Genomic DNA, 9,234 nt, shown 5'->3' on the forward strand with positions numbered 1-9,234 from the left:
ATTTCTGCTCCTGTCAAAGGTGCTCTGAGAAGCCTCTTTGTGCAGTGACATTTTTTTTTATTAAGCATGTAAGAGTTACCAAAAATCATTATCGAAACTTAAAAGGAAGAAGCCTCAGGGTTCCTTATGTGAGTTTCAAGAAATAAAATACTGATTTCTTACTTTAGTCAATCATAGAAGAGCTGCTTAACTCAAGGGGCAATTATTTATTTATTACTTATTATTTTAGAGTAATAACACAGAGGTAATAAAATTAGAAATTTTGTTAAGAGGCACGTCATTTTCCTGCAGTAAAAACCTACTCAGGTTCTGTTTCTTCCAAGCTTTGTGATCTTGGGCTCAATAATATCTTTGCATTGTACTTTGTTCATCTGGGAAGTAGTGCTGGGAGATTTAGTTAAGACAATGTACACACCAAGTTGTTTGGTAATATGCCCATCTCAAAGTAAATATTTATTATTTTTTTATTTAGAATTTTCTTTTGATTCCTTTAGGTATGCTTAAAATACACATTCTTAAAGCATAGCATGATTCATTTGATCAATTGGGGTTCGGATCTGTGCTTTTCTTAATTTCAATGTATTAAGTTGGGGAGATGCTCAAATGTGTTCTTTGGGTCTATTAGTGTGGGTGTACCTATATAGGGGTCAATGGGGTCAAAAGTCTGTTCCACTCCTAGCAGATGTGGAGCCTTGAATCTCCAGTAGGCCTCACCTGTTAGAAATCTATTGGCCTCAAGAATAATGAAAGTCATGGTACCAAGGTTCCAAAAGTGACGTTCTAGGCAGTAATCCTTCTGCTGTCTTGTTTACAAGCACAGGGTGTGAAGCATATGTGTTTAAGCCTTGTAGCAAATACCATTCAGGATTATGAGTCAGGCAGGCTCTCTCAGAAAGGGCAATGTCCATGTGGACCATAAAAATTAATATATGCGCTGTTTGAAAGGAACTCTCTAGAGTCCTTTCAAGCATGAGACACAAAACAGGAGCCCCTTTTCATGGGTGTTTATCTAATTAGAGCTGAACAATAATTCTTACTTCACAGATGAAGACATTGTTTAGACATCGAACCCAGACTGTCTTATCTGAAAATTTTGGGCTTTTAGACAGCACACGGGGCTTCTTTATACAGGACTACATTGTTACCATCACACTTCACAACCTTGTGTGCACACATTCAATGGACAATAGGTATCCACAGGAAGCCACAGACACTAGTGAAATATATATAGCAATGGCCATTCTACCATAAACAACTGTCATTCTCTGTTCCTCCTCTGGCACATGTGATAAACTTTCGGTCATTAGTCCAACAATGTTCTTTACTTATTGTGTTTCAGGGGCTTTAGAAATTGAAAAACATGTGAGTCTTACTCAGTTAATATATGGTGTTTATTCCTTTGTATCAGTTTACATTCTTGTTGACAATGTATTTCTATCAGTGATTACTACTCTATGGCACAGAAACATCATATAGAAAAGAAATCAGGTAGAACCCAAGCTCTTTTATATTTGTTTTATGGAGACAAATCAAAACAAAACCAAAAATTGTTCTGAGAAAAACAGCAAAGTCAAAAGTGTAGTGTAAATGAACTTAACTGATTTAAGTTCATTTGATATACAAATCTTAACATCAAATCCAGAAGTACTGAGATTGTGTAGAAATTGTAGGAATTGTTTCCATTACCTAACCAAGCTTCCTAGTTCAGGCTGGTCCTTTCTACTCTCTCTAATACTGAGAGCACAAAGGCCCAGCCAGCCTGTGGCCTCCTCTTCTCCTGTCTGTTTTCTTCTTCCTTATTTCTTTCCTTCCTCCCTTCCCTCTGTCTGCTCTCCCTCCCTCCCTTATTCTCACCTTCATTTTGAGAAAGAATCATTCAGGAAGCTGTATTAAGGTTTGGGATCACTGAACACAGAGGAAAAAGAATCTAGCTCCATGAGACTTGGCCACATTTCTAAGGACTTTCCTACAATCTTTGAGCCTGCATTCTCATACCTAAGGAAAAGATTCTTCCTCTTTGTATGGTGCTTGGAGTAAAGATTTTAAGCAGCCTTATCTTTTAAGCAGGACTGAATTTGGTATCAGAAAAATGTGCTTGACTCTTATAAGTGTGACCTGACATCAAGGGGGAAATTTTCACCAAGTCCATCTTCTCACAGATATGCTCTAATGTGTATCTCCTTAATAGCTCAGATTTTGTTAAGACAATCAAGTTGACAGTCAGAATTACTCATCACATGTATAAACTATGATAGTGAGAAGAGGATTTTCAATCCTATCCCACATTTAGGAGCCATAGTAAAAGTGAAACAAACTTTGAGAAAGAAACACATATAGAATTAAAAACCTTAAAAATTTAGAAATACTTGAGGAGAGCTATCCATCTATAAACTTCATTTTAGAAATAGAAAATTAAAAAGGTCCTCCTGCCGCGTTGAAAGAGGAGGGTGAACCTTATCAAAGGATGTAAAAGAAACGTTGATTTGCAGCCTCACTTCATTTAAAATGGGCTATAAAGTTCTTTGACTCCCCTTAAACCATGCTTATATTTTCCTTACTTCATGGCACTCCCTAGTGAAGGAAAGCTTACAGGCTATAACACCTGATTAGGTGGCAGTGTCCTCCTCTGCCATTCTATGGCTGCAGCAATGCATCTCTCCTTTTGTGCTCATTCTGAGAGAACACGAGTCTAGTTAGCTATTGGAAGAACCAGTAAGATTTTACAGAGTAAATTGGGATATGAATATTGTTGGAGTCCTCTTTTCCAAAACTGATCGATATCATTGGTTCTCACATTGCCAGTGATTCTTGCTATGGTCTTCTAGAACATTAATATTTAGAAAACCAGGAGCAATTAATAACTTCTTCCTATTCTGGCATTTGGTTTAATTTATGTGCTTGGAAAAATACTGGCTTCCTTTCCCATTTCTTCAACTGTTGTCTAGTGCAATGAATCAGTCTGAACTTTGCAAGTCATATTATTTCTGTTTTCTTGCCCACAAAGTAGAAAAATATAAATCTCTCAGCCATACTGTATTGAGAAAATAGGGTAAAAAATAAACAAAATGATTTCTGTGAGGGAATGCATGGTTTGTATTTATAGCATGCTGTGTGTGAGGAAAGGTGTTTTGTTGGGGCCTCACAGAAAAAGTTACTCTCCTAGACATCCACTTGCCAATCGTCTACATTTGAACATCTGTCCTCATCCAAGAGAAGCTCTGGCCACAGTTATTGCCTTTGCCATTTCTTAGTTCATAGAGTAAAATTCTCTTACATACTGCTTGTTTTTTTTGGGGGGGGGGTTTGCTTTGTATTTTTCACTTTGTGCTTACAAAATTAACCAGTTACAAGATTGTAAATTTGTTAGTCCTTTTCATTTCAACTATGTTGCCCTATCTGAATTTTGGCCCTTTTAATATTATTAAAAACATCTTTAATAAATAAGCAGATTTAAAACAATGTTCTATACACATTGAAAATAATCCTTTAAATTTCCAATTTAACTTCTAGCCAGCAGTTGTTATCATGTGGATTGTTTTTGAACACCAAGCAAAATGAAGGTAGATGTCAGAAAACTAAGTAATAATCAATATTTGAAGGTTAATCTTGAGACTGTATTCTGCAAGAAGACACGATTCCTAAAACTCAAAGTGAATCCTTGTAAGCTATTTTCAAGGCACCCAAAGCAACCTTATTTGTCTTAGCTTATACCCAAGAGCCCTTTCCCATATGTCTGTGCAGAATCCACAACTTCCCCAACTCCCTGCTAGTTATAGTCTTCTGGGAACTGGCCTGCACCAGAGGTAGCTAGTCCTCACCTTCTGTCTTTCTGAGTCTCATCTTCCATTAACCTTGTTCTGAATTCTGCTAGTTTAGTTGTTCTCTGGCCCTCTGACGATATCAGAAAAGGAAAGAATAAGGCCCTGGGTGTTGCCTGGTCTTGCATCAGTCCCAGAAAGCTCTTCTCTCCATACAACCTTTCTCAATTAATTTTTTTGAAATCAAGTCTCAGTAGTCTTAGGAAACAGTTACCCCAGCTCTCCAGCAGCAAACATTTTGCAGATGAACATCATTTTTCATTCCAGAAAGGCTCAAGTAAATTTGGGAATTGCTGACTTAAAATTAAATAAGATTCTTTATTGCAAATGATTCCAAGCTTTTAATTTGCTAATGTGCATTGTGAATCATTTAGAGGACTATGGAGTAATATTCCCTAACTCATCTTCTTCCTCCATTTCTTTTTCCTGAGAGCATGTTTTAGGACCAATGTTTCTAGAAAATGACTTTGTCAAAATTGATTTTTAACTTTTTCTTTTCTTTAGCACAATATCTTCCAATCTTCATCCATTCAACTGTTACTTTTATAACTCTTGTCAAAATTTTAAAGTACACTAATGTTTTTATGTAAATGAATGTGAGAAAAACCTACTGTATATAGAACACAATAATAATTTTTCATAAATGGAAAGTGACTATAAACTATGTAGAACTAAGCAATTTTAATTCAAAAATTAAATTTAAAAGTAAACAGAAAAACGAATATTTGCGTATAGCTGATAATAAACTACATTAACACATGAAGATGTGTCTGAGAGAAAGTTTTATTTGAGAAAAATAGAAGCCACTTGGCCATCATTGTTTGCTTTGAGTTATTGCTAAAATTTCATTACCAAAGTTATTTGTTTTGTCAGTTGTATAGCACTTGATTCATTGAATAGACAAGCCAACAAAAATTATTTAAGCACTTTCAATTTCTTTCCTTGTTGTGTGCAGACATTTTGGGGGGAGATGCAACACGTGTCTATTCATCCCAGACAAGGGGCTCATGACAGACCAAAGTATGGATAGCATCAAGGTCAAACTCAGTAAACCAATGTGTTTTATGAAAGTCTCTTACAGGAATATGAGTGAGGGTTTACTTACAGTAGAAGTGACTCAAAGAAAAAAGCTTGCTATACACAAGATGACCTTTTGCATGTAAGACAGAATTTAATTTTGTGTTCTTTGCTTTTAAAACCCCTGACTGAGTGCCCTAATGGGAATTTTATTCAGGATATCTGAGTCCCCAGTGTAGACCTGCGATACTCACTTTGGTGAATGGCAATGTTCTTCACTCAACCAACTGAGTCTAGAAATGTCTTATAGGAACTTTAAGAAATTATATATTATAAAGTATCTGGGCATATCCCAGCCTAGTCAAGATGACACATAAAATTAACCATCATGATGGATATTAACATTTTATTCATATTTTTCCATCTTCAGACTGAGTTATTTTTATTTAATTTTTTGACATGTACATCATTGCTGGAATATTTTACTATAAATAAATAATGCCATGATACTTCATCCCTAAATTTTTCTATATGAATATCCTTAAATTATGTGTTATATGCAACATAATTATACTTTACAAACAGTAATAATTTTTAGTCTTATCTGATATTTAGGTCATATTAAATCCTCTGCTCAAAATTTTTTCAAGAAGTCAATGAGTAATGTTTAGATAATTTTTAGTTTTAGATGCCAGTTGTTTGGTGCTCTCCAGAAAGTGATGGAAATCACACTCCTCACTCTGCTGCCACCTAATTTGGAGAAATTCCATTCATGATTTTCTGTAATTCTTTTCAATTTCACTTCATAAAACTAAAAATATTTTCAATGAGTTTTTCAGATGAATTGGTAATTATGAATAATTTTAAGGTATCAATCTAACTATATTAAAGGATACTTAAATATAGTAAAACATTATTTCTGCTTGTCTTTGGGGTGTTTCCAAGAGACAGTGGCATTAAAATAATAGGCTGAATAGGATATCTACCCCTTGTCCATGTATGTGAACAGGCACAGTTCAACTATCTTAGGGTCCAGATAGAGTCAGTGGCAAATTGAAGATTACTTTTCTCTTTCTCTAATGGAGCTTGAATACCCTTTCTCTACCTGGGACATCAGAAACACATGGTTTCTGGTCACTGAAGCCCAGAATTTCCATCAACTGTAGGACCCCAAAGGGCTGCCATACCCTGGCTGAGACTTTCCCTGTGTCGCTGTCTGCCAAGTAACATTCTGCAGTTTTTCTAAGAAGAAAAAATCCTGTTGTTCAAGGTGTGATGCCCTAGGCAGGGACTTTCCACTCTACAAACCATTGCTCCCAGTTGAGTTCCTATTTGTGTTTTTCCCTCCCCGGTTTGGTATATATATCAAACCTGCTCAGTAAAAGCTTTGGCATTCTCTCATAATGAATGACCCAAGTCTGTGTCTTCCTTTAATCCCCCAGGCCTACTCCTGAGCTCGGTACCGTGACAGTGCTGATGGTGTCAATCAACAACTCATTGCATTCTCAAGCCTTGGACTTGGGCTGAAGCATCATTGGAAGCAGTGGTGTTGAGGTCTGCAGATTGTGACTGAGCCAATCTGTCAACTTCTCTGGTGATCTAATCTTATAGGTGGGACTGACTTCCAAGGCTCCATAGCCATATCTAGCCGATTTCCTGTAATCTCTCTCTCTCTTTCTCTCTCTTGTTCTCTACCATTTATCTATCATCACCTATATCTTTATATTATAGTCTATCTATCTAGATTTCACCTACCTACCTACATACCTACCTACCTACCTACCTACCTACGTATCTTCCTACCTTAGCTTTTGTTGTAGTTGACACTGTAAGAAAATACCGGAGTAAAACACCTTAAGAGAAGAAAAGAGTATCAGCTTATGGTCAGCGGACTTTATTGTTTCTAGACTGTGGTGAGGCAGCAAGTCATAGCAGAAGAGACAGTAGAACAAGGTAATTCATCTCATGTGGACAAAATACCACTAGGGGTATGGTGAGGACAATGTTTCATAGTGACAAAGTAGAGCAGGGTAAAGGTTTCTGCAAAACTTTGTTCAAGTCCTAAGCTCAGGGTTCATACTCTGAAGTAAATCTTTGTCTTTCTTTTTATGGCCCTCAGCAATTCTGTGAGGACTTTGTTTCAAATTAGGAGATGATGACATTTAATTCTTGGAGTCATTGTGGAACTCATGGGACACTGTCCATGTGAGACATTCACACCACCCAGACACTGGGAAAGGCAGATGCCAGGGCACTTTTGTGGCCTCCATGCTGTGTTAGTGAGTAAACCCGATACACAATGACATAGCATATCTGAATTTCTAGGACTGTTTCTATGTCAACATATATTAATTGGGCACACCGAAGATAAGACTCTGATGATGCTTAGATGGTTAGATAGTTCCTGATTTTATCTTTTTAAAGTGAGGATTACAAACTGGACAAAATAAGACAGGATAAATGGCTGCAGTCTAAATTTTTTAATTGAAAATAGATTTTTTTTCATTTTTTATTAGAAACTATACATTTTTAAATACAGCATATTTTGATTATGGTTTCCTTTTCCTCAATTTTTCCCAGATCCTGTCCACTTCATCAACCACCTAAATCATCCACACCCTTTTTTGCTCTCTTGCATTAGAACACAAACAGGCATCTAAAAATAATAACATTGGATTAAATAAAAACAAAGTAGGTCCCCACCTTCCAGGCCACTGCTGCTGTCCTATAATCTTCTAGATGGAGATGCGACATTCCCAGTCATTGCTTTTTTCATGTACTCTTCAGCAGCAAAACCAACTTCAACTCCCTCACCAAGGCAGTGCTTCAGAGGACCGACAGGAGGGTGCTGACGATGGATGCTCGGAACCATGGTGACAGCTCCCACAGTCCAGATGAAAGTTATGAGGCCATGAGTCAGGACCTTCAGGGCCTCCTCCCACAGTTGGGCATGGTGCTCTGCATCCTCACTGGCCACAGCATGGGAGGAAAGACAGTCATGCACTGCAGAGGTCAGATGTTGTGGAGTTGTTGGTTTCTGTAGACATAAGAGCAGTAGGAACCATACCTGGATCATACCTTGGGAACCTCATAGCAGCCATGAAGGCTGTTGATATCCCAGAGAAGAAAGGTGCCGCACTGCTGGACCCGAAAACTGGCAGATGAGCAGCTTAGCTTGGTTGTCAAGGAAGTGAGCATTCAGCAATTCCTGCTCACTAACCTGCTGGAGGTGGATGGGCGCTTCTCCTGGAGAGTGAACTTGGATACATTTAGTTCAGAAATAGGACAAGATTTTTACCTTCCCACAGCAACTTGAATCCTACTCGGGGGCAACTCTTTCTTTTTTTTGCTTGGTGGAAATTTTACATATGTACAACTCAGACACCTCCCAGAGATTTGGCAACTCTTCCCTTAAACCCAAATTCAGACCATGCCTAATGCTGGCCACTGGGTCCACACCAACAAACCCCAAGACTTCATGGATGCTGTCACCAACATCCATGTCATCCATTTTGGCTTAAGAAGTAGCTCCTTGGAAGAGCAGGCTGGGGACTTTAGGCTTGGGATCTGTGCCTCCTGTCCCTTGCTTCTGCACAGAAAAACTCAGGGGTACTGAGAGGGTCCAGGGATACAGAGGTGGTCTAACACTAACGAATAAGGACAGTTCCCTTAAAAAAAACAAAAATGAGAAAACAAACAAATAAACAAATAAAACCAAAGTAAGCCAGAAAAAATAAAGTCAAAGAAAAATCTCAAGAAACTTATACAGATGCAGATAGATACATACACACACACACACACACACACACACACACTTGAATGCACATAAATCACATATAAACACAAAAGTGGAAACCACAATATATATACAAAATCCTTATAATGTTAAAAACAACAAACAAACACAAACAACAACAAACAGAAACCCCAACCAAACCAAACCAAATGACTGACCAACCAACCAACCAACCAACCAACCAACCAACCAACCAACCAACCAACTGCCCTGACAAAGCGTTGCAAGAAAAAAAAATTGCAAAAACTCTATTGAGTTTGTTTTGTGTTGGTCATTTACTGCTGATCGTGGAGTTGGCCTCCAGAGTGGTTTGTATGCCCAGTGTGACTTCATTGGCATAAACTAATGTTTTATTTGGGAGCAGTTGTCAGTTTGAGATGGCTTCTGTATTAGGGATGCAGGATTTTGCCCACTTCCTTTTTTGGTGCTCTGACTCCATCAGGCCAATAACTGTTCAGGCCTTGTGCATGCTGCCACAGTCTCTGTGAGTTCATATGTGCACTGGTCCGGCTGTTTCCTTGGTATCCTCTATCCCCTTTGGCTCTTACAAATCTTTCTCCCTCCTCTTCCACAGGGTTTCATGATCCCTGATGGAGAGGCAAT

The 9,234-nt window shown here is 37.9% G+C and overlaps 1 pseudogene; it reads left to right on the top strand.

Annotated features, from left to right (window-relative positions):
- LOC114626173 overlaps positions 1 to 8,451 on the top strand; it is a 56,925-nt pseudogene extending 48,474 nt beyond the window's left edge.
- Positions 8,452 to 9,234: the final 783 nt, after the last annotated feature.

This window comes from Grammomys surdaster, unplaced genomic scaffold (genome assembly GCF_004785775.1).
Source record: "Grammomys surdaster isolate TR1022 unplaced genomic scaffold, NIH_TR_1.0 229, whole genome shotgun sequence".
Classification (NCBI taxonomy): domain Eukaryota; kingdom Metazoa; phylum Chordata; class Mammalia; order Rodentia; family Muridae; genus Grammomys; species Grammomys surdaster.